Consider the following 15,647-nt stretch of genomic DNA (forward strand, 5'->3'; position numbering starts at 1 on the left):
TAAAAACATTTTTAGTTTTCTCCCCACATAATCTCTGTCTTTTTTAATGATCTCTAGGGTGTGTGTGTGTGTGTGTGTGTGTTTAGATAGTTTCTTTGTGCAGCCCTGGCTATCCTGGAACTCACTCTGTAGATCAGACTGGCCTCAAACTCAGAGATCTGCTTGTGTTTGCCTTCCGAGTGCTGACATCAAAGGGCACCACGCCAAGCTTATGTTCTCTATTTTTAACCCTGTTTAAATCAAATAAACATATCTAAGCATTATATATACATATATACATAAGCATATATATATATATATATATATATATATATATATATATATATATAGAGAGAGAGAGAGAGAGAGAGAGAGAGAGAGAGAGGTGGTTATATATTAATCAAAATACAGATACCAAGACAAGTAGAATGTCTTTAATCAAGTTATTAGGCTATTTATAATACTTAAAACTTTATAACATTTAAAACTGACTCTAAAAGCCAAATTTGCATTCCAATTTTGTGCTTTAAAAAGCTGGTGATTCTGAATATTATAGGATTAACCTACTACTTTCCAATTGCATTTAAGTCAGTTCAGTAAGATGAAATCCATGCTTGGTACTGTTAATCTGAGCCAAGAACCTGTAGTTGGGGGACACCTTACTACTGTTTGCTAAGCCATCCATTAGTGCACTTCTCAACCTTCATTAGAGGAGCTTCTTTTTGCATTAGATGGGTATTAATGCAGAGACCTACAAGTAGTTAATACGCAGGGAAGAAAATGGAGTGTTCGGCTCTAAATGGTAAATCTGCATTGTACCCTCTTCTCCCAAGGCTCAAAATCATCGTGGACAAGGAGTGGAAAGACTGTAAGAGCTAGATGTCATGGATCGATATCTACAGTGAAACAATATTTTCTGAACATGACAGCTTTATCGCATACATGAAGTCACTACCATTTTGTGTGACAATACACCAAAATCTGCATACGATCAAGCCAGGCAAAATCCCAGCATAGAGTGGAGAGGTAGTCAGAGCCATCATTAGCTCCCTTAGCTAAGGAGCTAATAGCAATTGATAGCTGCTGGGAGATGGTGAGTTGTTTGCTTAAGGGATGGCCCCTGAGAGGCTACTCATGCTCCAGTAGATGCTTCTACATCCATGCACATACTGGCAGCATTAAGAAGATTCATTTGGCTTATAAAAACACAAAGTTGGGAAGGAATAATGGTGGGAGAGTTTGAGGAAGAAATCAGAGGGAAAGGTACAAGGTAGATTTGATGATTTACTTTTTTTTCAAACATAAAGATTAAATTTGTTAAACAGAAAAGAAGCCTTGCTTCAATTGATAGTAATAGAATTAATTAACACTATTTTCATCATTCTCATCAATCACTATCATACTCATAGACTAGTTACTCAACAAAGATTTAAGTGTCTACTATAAACCATAACCTCATACAAAGAATGTTGTAATTAGAATCCCCATGAATTATCAAAAGTTGAAATCTAAATTTTTTAAACTATTCTCATTGTTCTAATTTTCTTTTCTGTTGTTATGATGAAATATAGGTGGAAAGGGTTTATTTGGCTTACACTTCCAAGTCACAGTCTATCATTGAGTTAAGTCAGGGCAGAAACTCTAGCAAGAACTCAAGCAGAAACCATGGACTAATGCTGATTACTGGTCTGCACATTTGCTTCACTCAGCTAGCTGTTTTGTACATAGCCCAGCACTACCTGCCTAGGGAATGGTACCATGCACAGAGGGCTGGGCCCTCCTACATTAATTAGTAATCAAGACAATATTCCACATACATGCCCACAGGCCAGTCTGATCAAGCCAATTCTTTAACGGATGTTCCATCTTCCTGGGTGACTCTAGGTTGTGTTGATTTGACAATCAAAATCCCCTAGAATACTCTATCCCTTACCAACTTGACACATGAACACATCACTGTTAAATAATATTTCCTTTCTTGTTTGTCTCCAAGAGCTCATGTTAATATCATAATATAAAATACAGTACAACTTTAAAAGTTCTCTAGTTTTTAAAAATTCCAGTGCTTTAAAAGTTCAAGGTCTCTTTTCTGTGGGCTCTTATAGAATTAAAAACAAGTTTAAAAAACTTATTCCGGCCGAGTGGTGGTGGTGCACACCTTTAATCCCAGCACTCAGGAGGCAAAGCCAGGCGGATCTCTGTGAGTTCGAGGCCAGCCTGGTATACAGAGCAAGATCCAGGAAAGGCGCAAAGCTACACAGAGAAACCCTGTCTCCAAAAACAAAAAACAAAACAAACAAAAAACTTATTCCAAAAGGGAAGAACCAGAGCATAGGAGCAGTCATCCTTAAACAAGACCAAAATCCACAGTGCAGCTCAATGTTTGACACCTGCAACTCACTCATGATCTTCTGGGCTTCAAAGGGCTCGGGTAACCCCACTTAAGCTCTGCTACCTATAAAACACATACTTTGTCTCATAGACTTAGCAAGGCTCCACACTTCCCACTTTCCCACTGCCCTTGGTGAACATCCTAGAATTCTGGAATCTCTAATACTCTGGGATCTTCCCTGCATCTGAGGCTTAACCTTCAACAGTGGCCTCTCAGAGCCTTTCTGGAGTAATGCCAAACCTGCCAGAAGGCACCAAGCCTCAGCTGCTCTCCATGGCCCATTCATGCCTTCAAACCAGTACCATATCAGTGACTCTTACACATTGACAAGTTCAGCTGTCAGCTTGAGATGTCAACGTGGCTCCCTTGAATCACAGCTTTTGTGTTCTGACTGTGAGAAAATACTTGCCAAAAGATTTCACTTCAATTATGCTGATCTCTTATTAATCACAACTGATTCTTCAGCCCTAACTGACTAGCATCCATTGTCTCAGTGAAACAGGTTTCACATTAGTGGTGCTGGTCTCTTGTTAATCACAGCTGATTCTTCAGCCCCAGCTGACCAGCAACCACAGATTCTTAATCCAAAATATCACACAAATGGCCTCAATAGTCTTTGCTTCCTTCTGAAACCTCACAATCCAATCCTCCATTGTCTGCATGTCTCTCAATATTCTTATCTTCCAAGCTCTCACTAGACAAGCCCGTTAATCCCTGAGCACTCAATGTTTGTTTGTTTCAGTTTAAAGTGCCCCAATCTTCCTCAATCCTCCAACAAAATAGTCCAAAGCCATATGGCAGGTTCATAACAGCTGCAACATTCCTGGTGCCAATATGTGTTCTAGTTAGCTTTTCTGTTGCCGTGATAAAACTCTGATGAAAAACAATTTGTGGAGGAAAGGGTTTATTCAGCTTACACTTCCAGGTTATCATCATGTAAAGTCAGGGCAGGAACTTAAATCAGCTGTGTGTTGTTTTCATTTGTGAGCTAATAAAATGAAGTCATTTTATTTATTAAAATAAAAACCTTATGATTGCTCAACCATACACAGCATGTATTCTATAAGCAACTTCTTGTTGTTATTTGTTTCTTTTGTTTTTTTGAGACAGGGTTTCTCTATGTAGACCAGGCTGGCTTAGAACTCCCAGAGATCCGCCTGCCTCTGGTTCCCGAGTGCTGGAATTAAAGGCATGTGCCACCACACCTGCCTTTACCAGTATCTTGTGTCCATCTTGTCTGCTCTTCCCTGCTTCTCTACCTAGGAGCAAAGCTGCCTAGATAACAGTGAATATGAACTTAGGGCTGAGGAGACAGGCTAGAGATGTTCACAGTCCAAGGCCAACTCAACAAATTCTGGAGTCAACATCCAAAGTCACTCCAGTAGTTTCCCTCAGTTCAAGACAGACTAGAGAAATTCATCCAGTACTTCATAAAATTGTATATAATTTTTTGGTGAAATTGGCTTTGAAAGATTAAAAGCACTTGTGTCACAGGAAAAATATACATCAATAGCCACTCCTTGGTTTTTCTCACTCTTAGTCATTTGCAGTCAGAATATTAGCAAGGCCATTTGAATGAAGGACATGCAAAAAGTAGCAGCAGGAAAAAAATGGGACAATCTATACAACTCAAATCCTCTCTGAAAGTAGTTCTTTGTTACCTTTCTTCTCCAGGCTTTTGAATCTTAAGGTTGTCATTTTGAAAGTACCCAAGACATATTAAGTTCTACCAACACATTATGGAAGTCAGCAGGAAAGCCAACATCTATTCGGGCCAAGCTAACCTAGCCCCATCTCCAATCTTCTGGCAAATACAGAGTCCCCAGTAAACCTTGATCAAATACAAATATTCCACAGCTCTTCAGTCAAGATGCTCACATATCCAGACACATCATTAACCTACACATCATTTCAAAACTGAGACTGACCATGGCTCTGATCTTTGAATAATGTCAAAAATCACATCATTAAACTGAGCAGCATTCAATTTTGCAATAATAGCCAATTTATGACCTTCTGTGGAATTCCCAGATTCTGGTGGTTTGAAAGAACTCATATAAGACACCAGGGATTTCTGAACAGAAAAACAAATGGATTTTAGAGACCTGTAGTCATTCAGGAATGACAGGTTTTCAACCATGAAATTCTAAGAGAGAATCTCATCTCTTCTACCACTACTCAGACTCAGCTGCAAGGCAGAGTTCAGTGTGGGGACTATGATCTTTCAACAAAGAAAACTCACCAAGCATGGTGGCACAGGCCCTGACATCTCAGGGATCTGGAGGTAGACACAGAAGGATCTCTAGTTCAAGGCCAGCATAGCATATATAACAAGATCCTGTCTCAAAACCAAACCCAAACAAAAGGGAATAGGAGGAGATGGGAAGAAGGGAGGGAATCCAGGAAAAGAGGAAGTCAGACTCATCAATTTGTTTCAGGCAAATTAATTTCCTGTTTTCGTTGTGCACAATACCCTGGGCCCCAATCCTAGCATCACATTTATCAGCCTTGGGAGACATAAGCCAGTAATCCCAGCACTCAAGAGAGACAGGAGGGTCAGAAGTTCAAGGCTGTCCTTGAATACATAGGAAATTTGAGGCCATTTGAGGCAAGCCTGGGATACATGACACCACGTCTCAAAAACAACCAATAAAGAAACAAACAGTAGATAAACTGTTTAAATAAATAATCAAATAAATAAATAATAAACAGTAGATAAACAAGCAATCAGACAAATAAATGCTGTGTTTACATGACTCTGCATGCTACTGTATGTAAGAGTGAGCCCGTGGCAGCAAGGGAGGAAGCTAGTTAAAAACTATATGCACAAAGTAGCTGGCAGACCTGTTTAACAAATCCTTTGGTCATTTTCCCTTTCTTTATTGGGAAACACCTTTTCCCAAACACGCTCAGTAAAGAAAGCTGCTTTCTACCTTGGATTAATTTACAATACTGTAGACTTACTGCTTTCTCTTATACGCCGGGGGGGGGGGGGGGGGGGGGGGGGGGTAGGCCATCAGGGATTTAAAGAAATGTGGCTGAGTATCTGCCAGGCTCTTGCTTCACTCCTTGAATAATCTGAGTATTATTCGTGGGAAATGCTTATCATGATATTGCCAGTGTTTTGCAGCTTCTAGCTTCAGTCTGAAAATTACCAGCAAAATTCCTACCTACCAGTCGCCACCTAGAGGGCAAAAGCAACCTATACACCAGGGTGTACTCATGGGTTTCTGAGAGCATGTTTCCCAACCTTTTTAAAACCCCAAGGTGAAATTATTTGAATCCAAGACCCATGAAATAGGATATATTACCCAATACCTTATGTGGGAAATGTGCCAAAGAAGGAAATGTCACAAAGGCCACGATTCATGGGAACTCTTCATGGTGAGCACTGTGCTGTGGCATCCTACAGCGGGGACACTGTCAGAGAGAAACAGGTACAAAGTCAAAAGTGAATGAAGTAATTTACAAATAAGTAACACAACTGTTTATCATGTTCACCAGAGACAGCTTGTGAGGTTTGCAGTTATACCCACACATTGCCACTCTTCAAGCTTTGCACCTGCATGGCTAACAACCCCAGATATTGATATGTAAAAATTATATACAGAGAGGTTCTATACAGGGTTACTATAGCTTTGCCTAATGTTCTAGTTAGCGTTGACTGTCAACTTGTTATAACCTACAGTCCTCTGAGAGGAAAGGCCCAACTGAGGAGTTGTCTAGATCATGTTGACCTACAGGTATGTCTGTGGGGGCTTGTCTTGATTACTAATTGATGTAGGAGAGCCCAGCCCATTGCAAGCAGTACCCTAGGCAATAGGTCTAGGGTTATGCAAGAAAGCTAGATAAACATGAGCTTGTGAGTGAGCTAGCAGGTGATATTCCTTTACAGTATCTGCTTCAGATTCCTGCCTTGAAATCCTGCCTTAACTTCTCTCAATAATAGATTGGGACCTGGCAATAAGCCAAATACACCCCCTCCTCCCCCTAAATTGCTTTCTGTCATAGTGTCTTATCAAGCAACAGAATGAAACCAGTGCAGTTAGCTTTCCCTTCTCTTTAGGGATTTGTGTTTTTCTTTTCTCCTGATAGAGTCTCCCCATGTAGCACTGGTTAGCCTGGAATTCACTATGCAGCCCAGGCTGGCTTTGAGCTCACCATCCTCCTGCCTCACCCTCTTAACTACTGGAATTACAGGCCAAGAGCCATCAAGCCTGGCTCCTTTTTTTAAATTGTTTTTCCTGAAAGAGTATTACCTGTTTTAAAAGAGTGTTACTCTAGACTATTATTATAATAATGAACACTTAGCATGAAGAGCTCTGTACAAAGCTTTTAAAAATTGTTTCTTCAAAATCTACTACGTCAAGGGTCAGAAATAATCACATACAGCTACATTACCTATTGTCAAATTGGTCTCCTGGAGCCTCAAGCCAAAGAATCAGGCCATCAGCAGAATTACCATGCCTGATCCCTTTCCAGCCCAGCTCACATTGGATCATTATCATTTTAGGTATGATGCCTATGCTAGTATATTTGGGCACCACGAAGCACCTTTAATTTGCATTGAATTTTATGTGGGCTGAAGCTCTGCCAAGCTGAGATTCATTGTCTCCAGGGGAACTTTTCCTTGGCATCGCAGGCAAACAAGTGCACCCGAACTCTTAATTCCCACCCCAAAGCTGCCCTCTACTTCACACTAGCTCCTTCCCACCCAGGAATTTTCATTTCCTGAGTATGGGCACCTCCACCCAGGGGATCAGGCCGGAAACCTAGGAGTGACTCTCCCTTCCTCTCCATTTCAATCCCTTCACTTCTACTACATATTCCAAACCCACTTCCCCGTTGCTGCTACCTCATACTCTAATCCATCTAATCCGTCATCACCCTAACCTAAATCATTCTAAAAGCTTCCTAACTAGCCTTTCTACTTCCAATCTTAGCCTAAAGAAGTGCCAATGTGATTTAAAATCAAAACTTTCACATATTTTTTGAGACAGGTATGCACACTGTAACCCAGATTGGCCTAAAGTTCATAATGTAATCCAGGCTGGCCTCAAAATCACAGCAATCCTCCTGCTCACAGTAATACCTTTTCGGTGCTGGGATTAGGTATGTGCCACCATGCTTGACTTAAAACACCCTAAGCCAAATCATGTCAGATAGCTACTAAACACTCTCCAGTGGCTTGAAAGGAAATCTATACTTCTTACCTTTGAAATATGGCCTCAACCTGCTTCCTTCAGTTCATGTCCCCTCCTGAATTTAGTCCCCATCCCAGTTCTACTGACCTCTTTACTGGACCCAAGTGCATTAAGTATACTGTTGAGGGCTTTTGCACTGTCTTTTCTATAGAACATGTTTCCCCTAACCAAGAGTCCTTCATGCCTGGTTCCTTTGTTGTTTGAATTTGACTCAATGTCCAGTCTCCTCCTCAGAGATGCTATCAAAAGCACTCTGGCCTCCTAACATCAGTGCTCCCCAGTCATAGTGGGTATTCATCAGCTTGAGTTTGTACCCCTTTCCTTCCTTCCCTTAACTCTGAGTTTCATCAGTGTAAGAATTGCATGTCTGCTTCCCCAGTGTCACCTTGGAGCCTGCAACAGTTCGAAGACAAGGGAAACTCAATAAGCCTAGAGCTAAGTTAACAGAAACCTTGCCTGACAACTCTTTTCCAAAGCTATTATTTCTGTATTTAGAATGCTGATACCAGCATCTCAGGGCCAACAGTTCAATGGTAATTTGGGCTAGCACGCCCTTTTGGACTAGACCTATTAACCCCAATGAACACTGAGAGTAATTCAGGTGTACGTACCAATCTCCTACTCAGTTAGATACACTGGGGGCTATGGTGATGAGTCTTAATGAGTTCACCCTCAAAGAATTGGGTCTAAAGAGAGAGAAATTAGGACAAATAACTGGAATCTGATGCAGAAAATGCCATAAGAGGACTTAGAACACTTTGGGCCACAGATTAGCAATGGTACAATTCACGTTTGTTCATATGAAATGAATTTTAGATTTGAGAATGTGCTCTGTAGGTTTTAAATGTGTCACTATTGCGTATAAGAACAATTTTAGTTGTCATAACAATTGCCCTAGGGAAGAACATTATCACTATTTGGTAAACAGAGGGCCACTAATGCTAAATGCCCTGTAGTTCCTGGACAGACTTGCATAATGTTGCCTAGTGCCAACACAAAAGTGGTTTATGCTTATCTAGAACACAGAGTGCTTTCAGGTATAGGAAGATGGTTCAGTGGGTAAAGCATACAAGTGGCAACCACACCAGTGTGAGGATGTGAATTCAGATCCCCATAGTCCATGTATGCCTGGACAAGTACCTTGTGTCTATAACCCCAATGTTCCCATGGTGAGATGGGAGATAGAGGCAAGAGAGTCCTAAAAAGCTCAAGGACCAGCAAGTGTGACAAATGCCATAGTACATACTGTGAGATTCTGTCATAAAACAAGGTAGAAGCTCAGGACTGACACCCTAGGTTGTCCTCTGACTACCTCACATGTGCTGCAGCATCTATATGCTCTCCTCTCATACACATGAACAAACACATATGTCATACACATAAACACACAAAAGATTGAAACCTTTCAGAGATTTCTAGATTAATAATTTTAGCATGCTATTCTTTAAGATATTTTTTAATTTTTTGAGGTTATAATTACATCATTCCCCCTTCCCTTTCCTCCTTCTAAACTAGCATGCTATTTTTAATTGTTTTTCTTCTGTTTTTACCCTGTACTGTATTTTTTTAATATTTTGACCCAAATCCTATATTCATTCAGTATGCAACAGAAATAAAACCAGAGTCTAAGAAAAGAATAGAGAATAAAGATTCAACAGAATGTGTCATAATATAACCAGGCCTGAGGAAAGAAGCTGCCTATGGATGATGCTCATTTCCTGACAGGCCTCTCTTCCACAATGATCTCTAAATGCTTCGATTATGTTCATTTCACATAGGCAGTTCTGTGGGAGGTCAGCTGACAAATTCCTGATTACACGGTAAGACAAGAAAATAATCTTGAATTGGAATCTTCCTAGGTGGGGCTTGTTTCCCTTGGGCAGGAGTCCAGGGACTACGGGGCCACCAGGAATGAAATGCTGAGACTGGACAGGAGAAACAGCACTCAGCTCCCCCCAGCTACAGGAGTCCATTCTGGAAAGCTCAGTCTTTTGTGGGTGAAATAACCCAGACCTTCTAGAACTTCAAGATGAGCTAAAGATCTTGGTAAAAACTTTTCAGTGCTGACCTTCCCTCAATTCAATTGCTTTTTCAAGCAGTATAGCCTGCCAGGCTGGTATCTTATACCCTTAATCCTAATACTTAGAAGGCAGAGGCAGTGGATTTCTGTGAGTTCAAGCCCAGCCTGGTCTACATGCTAAAGCTCTGTATCAAAAATAAAACAAAACAAGGGGTTGGAGATTTAGCTCAGTCATAGAGTTTGGTCCTCAGCTCAAATAAATAAATAAATAAATAAATAAATAAATAAATAAATAAATAAATAAAGTAGTATAGGCTAAAGCCTACTCATTAAGGCCTGGATTTAATACAAGGCTTCTAGCTTCCTCTTCCTGTACACTGGACCCAAGAATCTGCTCAGCTGTATACACTTGGTACTCCCTAAGGGTTTAGGAATATCAAAAACAATAATTAAGTATACTCACACCTGAACAAGACCCTCAAAAAATGAGGAGCGACACAGGCTCAGGGACCCAGGTAGGTCACACCAGTTAACTGGCTCTACTGTTGTCATATTCTTCCTTGCTCAAAGAGTCTCAACATGCCAGGCTGAAGAGGCGGCTCAGTAAGTGGGTAAAGCATTTGCTATGCAAGAGTGAGGACCTGAATTCAGATCTCCAGAACCCACATAAAGCCAGGCGTGGCAGCACATATAGTGAGCTAAACCCTGGAAGTTCCCAGGCTAGCGCCTGGCATGTCCAGGATTGAACAACAAAAAGACTATCTCAAACAAGTTGGAGGTGAGGACAGATAACTGAGGTTGTCTTCTGGGCTCCACACACGTTCACACACAAGGTAGATAATTTCTCAGTATCCTCAATTTATTACTATATCAAATCACAAATTCCGCTCAAAGCACTAAAAACAAGATCCTCTCCACCTCAGCAGCCGTAACCTACATCCTACCCCTATGCTATGCTCACTTCCCCTTTTTAGTTGAGGTCATAGCCCCTCACCAAATAGCCCCTCCCAATACAAATTTTACCCACCCTTTCAAAGCCTTCTTCACAATACTTTTACTGTGACAGAAACGAACGCCACAATTACCTTCGAGCACAAGTAATTCTAGGTTTAAATCCCACCTCTGCCACTGAGTAGCTAGGAGATTTTCTTGGGTTTGTTACCTAAATTCTTTGCACTGTAGAAGATCCATGTGGAGTATCCCTTATCCAAAATGTTTGCAATTATAAATGCCTATATATAAAGTGAGACCCAAGTAGAAACATAGAACTCATTCATGTTTCACGTGCATGTCTTATGTGTAGCCCCAGGGTAATTTTATACAATATTTTTAATGCAGCTTCATTTTACAACAGCCTTGTCATAGAAGGGCATATGTGGACTTTTCCACTTGTGGCAAAATGATAGTATTCAAAAAGTTACAGATTTGGGAGTGTTTTAGATTTCAGGTTTTGGGATTCAAGATATTCAAACCCCTAATAATTCAAACCACCTACCTCACAGTGATTTTCTTCTTTTTATCTTTTACATGTGTATAATGTAAATCATGTAGCTCAGGCTAGCCTCCAACTATCTAGCCAAGGATGACCTTAATTCTTCTGTTTCTATCTTCTGAGTACTGGATTAATAGACATGAGCCACCATGCCCACTTTTTCCTCATATATATGTGATTTTTGAAGAATCACATGAAATGATGCAAATTAAGTACTTAGCCCCAAGTAAGCGTTCAACTAATATGAGCCCTTATTATTATTATGGCTACTCAATTTTCATTGGCATTCCGTCTTTATGTGCCCCTCTTCTGAAAAATACCCCTCTGGATTCCATGCAGTCTGTGTTTGCTCCAACTGTGGCCCAGGTATTATTAGCCTGCCTCCATCTGCAACTGAGCTTAAAAGCTTCTTTAAAGACCATGAGTATATTGGAAACAACAATTTAAAAGAAAAAAAAAAAAAACCTCTGTAGACCTGAATGAATGTGGAATCAGTATTCTTAAACTCCTACCACCTCGAAAAGAAGTCAACAAAAAAATCTTCTCTCAGCTACTGAGAGTTAATGGCTTGGGGGGAGGGGGGAGGAACAGTCAGTTTTCTTTAAGGGTCTACCATGTTCCAGTGGAAGGGCCCCCATCCATGAATTTTAGGCAGCACAAACTAGACTATATGGGTTATTTTTTTTAAGAGACATGATGTTGCAGGAGATCTGAGAAGAATTAGGGGAAAGAATGGGGCTAAATACGATTAAAATACTTTGAATGCATGTTTGAAATTCTCAAAGGATTAATAAAAATATTATTTATTTTAAAGGATTCTATAATTATAATTATAATTAAACTAAGACTGTTTTTCCATCCTGAAAAACAAAAGTTCCTTTCTCTGGCAAAGGCAGGGATGCATGCTGGGAAAATAAATGCATAGCTAGTCTCAGCAGAAAGCTGCCTCTCTCTCTCTCTCTCTCTCTCTCTCTCTCTCTCTCTCTCTCTCTCTCTGTGTGTGTGTGTGTGTGTGTGTGTGTGTGTGTGTCTTTGTCTCTCTCTCACTCACATACACACACACACACACACACACACACACACACACACACACACACCATCACCATCACCATCACCATCACCATCACCATCACCATCACCACCATTTTGTATTGCTTGATCTTCAAGTCCACATTTCCTAAGCTCCAAGCCTCACCATTTTTCTAATGCTGGAGACGACACATGAAGCCAGTAAGAGGCTACACTTTACCTGAATGTATGCTAGCAAAAACAGACAGATGGAGCACACTTCAAGTGTGACCTTTGGTTAAGAATCAATGGGAGACCTTGGGTCCACTTACTGCAGAAGATGGTGTCTGCACGCCCTACCCTCTACCTTATGACTCCTGGTCAAGTCAGCCCCATCCATCCTTTCATGTGGAGCAGCTGGCATTCCCTGGACACCAGTGCCTGGAGGCGTATTCCACTGTTCTGTGTGCTTTACAAGAACTGAAGTAAAAAATACTTTCATGTAAGTTACCTCATGCTTCAAGTTACTCCATCCTTTTGAGAGGACACAGTCCACACACAGGAATAAAAAAAAAGAAAAAGAAAAAGAAACAGAGCACAGAAAATGTGGTTACTCGAATCTCACATGCTTAAAATTCCTTTTAAAAAAAAAAAAAGAAGAAGAATTTGAGAGATTCCCAACTACATTTTCTTAAGTTCATCACTATCAATTATACTGCACAACCTTAACATTCTTTCAACAGTATGGGGTTTCAAAGTCAGATCTGAGGCAGAAAGAACACCAGGCAAAATGGGCACCATCTTTGAGACCCTGTGGCAAATAATAAGGCAAATAATAAGGCCCTGGTGTTCCCCATGCTGATTTCCAGGGTTCCAATCAACACAAATAACCCCTTAGAGTTAGTGGCATTCAAAAGTGCTCAGGTAGTAATTGGATTCAAATAAAATCACAATAAGCAGGTGATAAATGTAAATAAGGCACCACAATGACTAACATGCTCAGGGTTAGCAGTATCCACAGCATGGGTCTTCTCTGACCCTCCCGCCCACGCTAGAACCTCAAGCTTAGATTCAAGCTCCCCGAAGCCAAGGCCCTGGTGGTCATTAAAGGGCAAAGGCGATAGACCATGGCTAGTGCAGAGCCCTTGACTTATTGCAGCCAGTAGGGAGGACATCCTTCAGCTTTCCTAAGCAATCTAGTGCACCCTAAGGGAAAGCTTCCAGTGACCTCGGCTGCAGCATCAGCCACAGCGCCCCCTAGTGCGGCACCAAGAACCCAGCGAGCAGCCTGACAGATCCAAGGGGAAAGCCTAGGGACATCTCTAGAAAACCAGACTCCAGCTAGAGCAGGCCTGGCTACCCAGGTCCTCTAGGAAGCCCCTCCCCAGTCCCCATTCAGAGTCCCGCGCGGCCCTGCCTGCCAGGCACCCATAACTCTGGTAGGCCAGGGCGGCCAGCCAACCGGGACGCAGAAGGACGCGGCCGCCTGCTAGATTAGCAGAGCGGGGGCATTTACCGGGCGCCTCAGCAGCCGCTCTACCTCCGCGCTTGGCTCTGCTGGGATAGCGGAACCGCCACTGCTCCTGCCACCGCCTCCCTCCAGCCGCCGCAGTGTCAACCATCAACGCTCCTGGTCGCTCTCTGTGACTGCTGCGGGCGAGGCCAGCTGTTGAATGGCTCAGGTCTCGACACTGAGGCGTCCTCGCCGCATCCAAGACGGCGACGCAGGCGCGCGTGCCCGTGCCAACGCCCTGAGCGCCCCTCGCCCCGCTGCAGGCCCAGTGAGCTCCCGGGTGGATGCTTCCTGGATCCTGGCTGGGGGCTGCAGGCTGCGAGCTCACACGCCTGCCAGCTCGCTCCTCTCGGTGGGCTCCTGCGGGGAACCAATTGCCTCCCCTCGTGAGCTCCGCCCCCTTCGCTGCCATCCTTCAACTTGCCCGCAGAACCAATGGCAACCACCGACTAGACCCGCCCCTTGGAGTTCCCCAGGGCCAATCGCCTTCTCCTGAGCAAACATTAATGTAACCCCCGCCCCTCCTGTGCAGCAAGCTGGAGCCAAAGTTAATACCACTGCAAGGTTCTGACCAGCCCAAGGTTTTGTCCAGGTTACTCACCCCCCCACCCAATTATGGGATTTAGAGATTGTAAACAACAACAACAACACGTTATTTCTTTCAAAGAAATTAGTATACGAAAGCTAGCCAAGACTGTAGAGATGCAAGAATGAGGATCCAGATCAGATCCCTGTAAAAGCTGGGATGTGGCAGGGTGAATCTGTAATCCCATTGCTCAGGGAACAGGAATGGGACAGGAGGTGGAGATAGGTCAGCCAGTATAGCCAGATGGTGAGTTTCGAGTTCAGTGAGAGACCCTGTCTCACAAAATAAGGTACAGAGCAACGAGGAAGACACCCGACACTGACCTCTGGCCTCCACACACTTGCACACAAGCACACATTTTTTTTTTTTTTATAAAGAGAGGAAAAAATAGCCTGGAAAGAGTGTTACCCACCATTATAGCTGAGAACCAGCCACTCACTTGACCAGATCTTACCCATCAAATAGTCAGCCAGGGCCTGAAAGAATGGGCACTGGTTGTGTGTTTATTTTCTTTTAGTTGTCCATTGTCCCAGTACAGGAACTTGCTGGGAAAATTCCAGGGACCACTCACCAAGACTCTGTGGCTCTGTGATGGCCACTTGGGTCTCTGGCTTGAGGATAAGCAATGCCAACCTTACCTGTCCTTCTCTGTGGTGAGCTAACAATTTGGAGACTATTCGCCTGGCCCACTGTTCCAGACTCTGTTGTTCAAAGACACAAACGAAGGGTCTTCTCTGAATGTAAGCCAATTGCTGTAACTCTTCGGAAAGTAGACACCAAGAACTGATTTGCCCTCCCTCCTTAGCCCCACGCATGGAGAAGACAGGGGAGTCACAGCCCTTGCCTAGAGGACCTTTCCTAGAGTTCTCCAAATTGGCATTCACTTTCTCGAATGACAAGTCACAAAGCTGACACTCATTAGATTTACTGTCAACTCCCTCCCTGGGGGAGGTTCTCGAAGCAGCTGCTGTCACGGGGCTGTTTTCTGCTTGATTACCTGGTGTGGGGGGTTAATGTTCATTTCACTCTCTTCTGTCCTAAATAAATCTTCACCTCTGCTTGATGTTCAGACTCCCATCCTCTTTACACAATTACCACCAAGCCCCTACACGTGCCAACTTGCCTCTAAACTTTTATGCTCCAGGCTAGGAAGGCTGCTAACACTCCTTTCCTTGTCCATTTCACAGAAGCCATAAGTCTGGCTCTGAAATATAATAGGGTCCCCTCACTGCATCCCAACTTAAAGGCTCACCACAGCTGCTAATGTTTTTCCACTCCCCTTTTGCCCCCACTGCTCTTAGAGTAAGGTCTCCACTAAACCAAAATTCCTGCTGCTTCTCCAGTGAGCTATATTCTCTCATGCCTTTTATACAAAGTCTAGACTAACTTGAGGCCTATTGTCTTCTGCCTGACCTACAACTCATGGGTGTATCTTTTTATTCACTGTGCAAAT

At 42.6% G+C, this 15,647-nt stretch overlaps 1 protein-coding gene across 1 annotated transcript in view; it reads right to left on the minus strand.

The window, feature by feature from the left end:
- LOC118574334 (A-kinase anchor protein 17B) overlaps positions 1-13,995 on the minus strand; it is a 36,302-nt gene extending 22,307 nt beyond the window's left edge. Inside the window, exons 1-2 of the mRNA XM_036175197.1 lie at positions 13,612-13,995; positions 5,690-5,791 (exon numbers count right to left, since the gene is read on the minus strand). The gene's annotated coding sequence lies outside the window, so the exon portion shown is untranslated. The remainder of the gene's footprint in view (positions 1-5,689; positions 5,792-13,611) is intronic.
- Between the last annotated feature and the right edge of the window lie 1,652 nt (positions 13,996-15,647).

Source organism: Onychomys torridus, chromosome X (assembly GCF_903995425.1).
Source record: "Onychomys torridus chromosome X, mOncTor1.1, whole genome shotgun sequence".
In the NCBI taxonomy this organism is placed as follows: domain Eukaryota; kingdom Metazoa; phylum Chordata; class Mammalia; order Rodentia; family Cricetidae; genus Onychomys; species Onychomys torridus.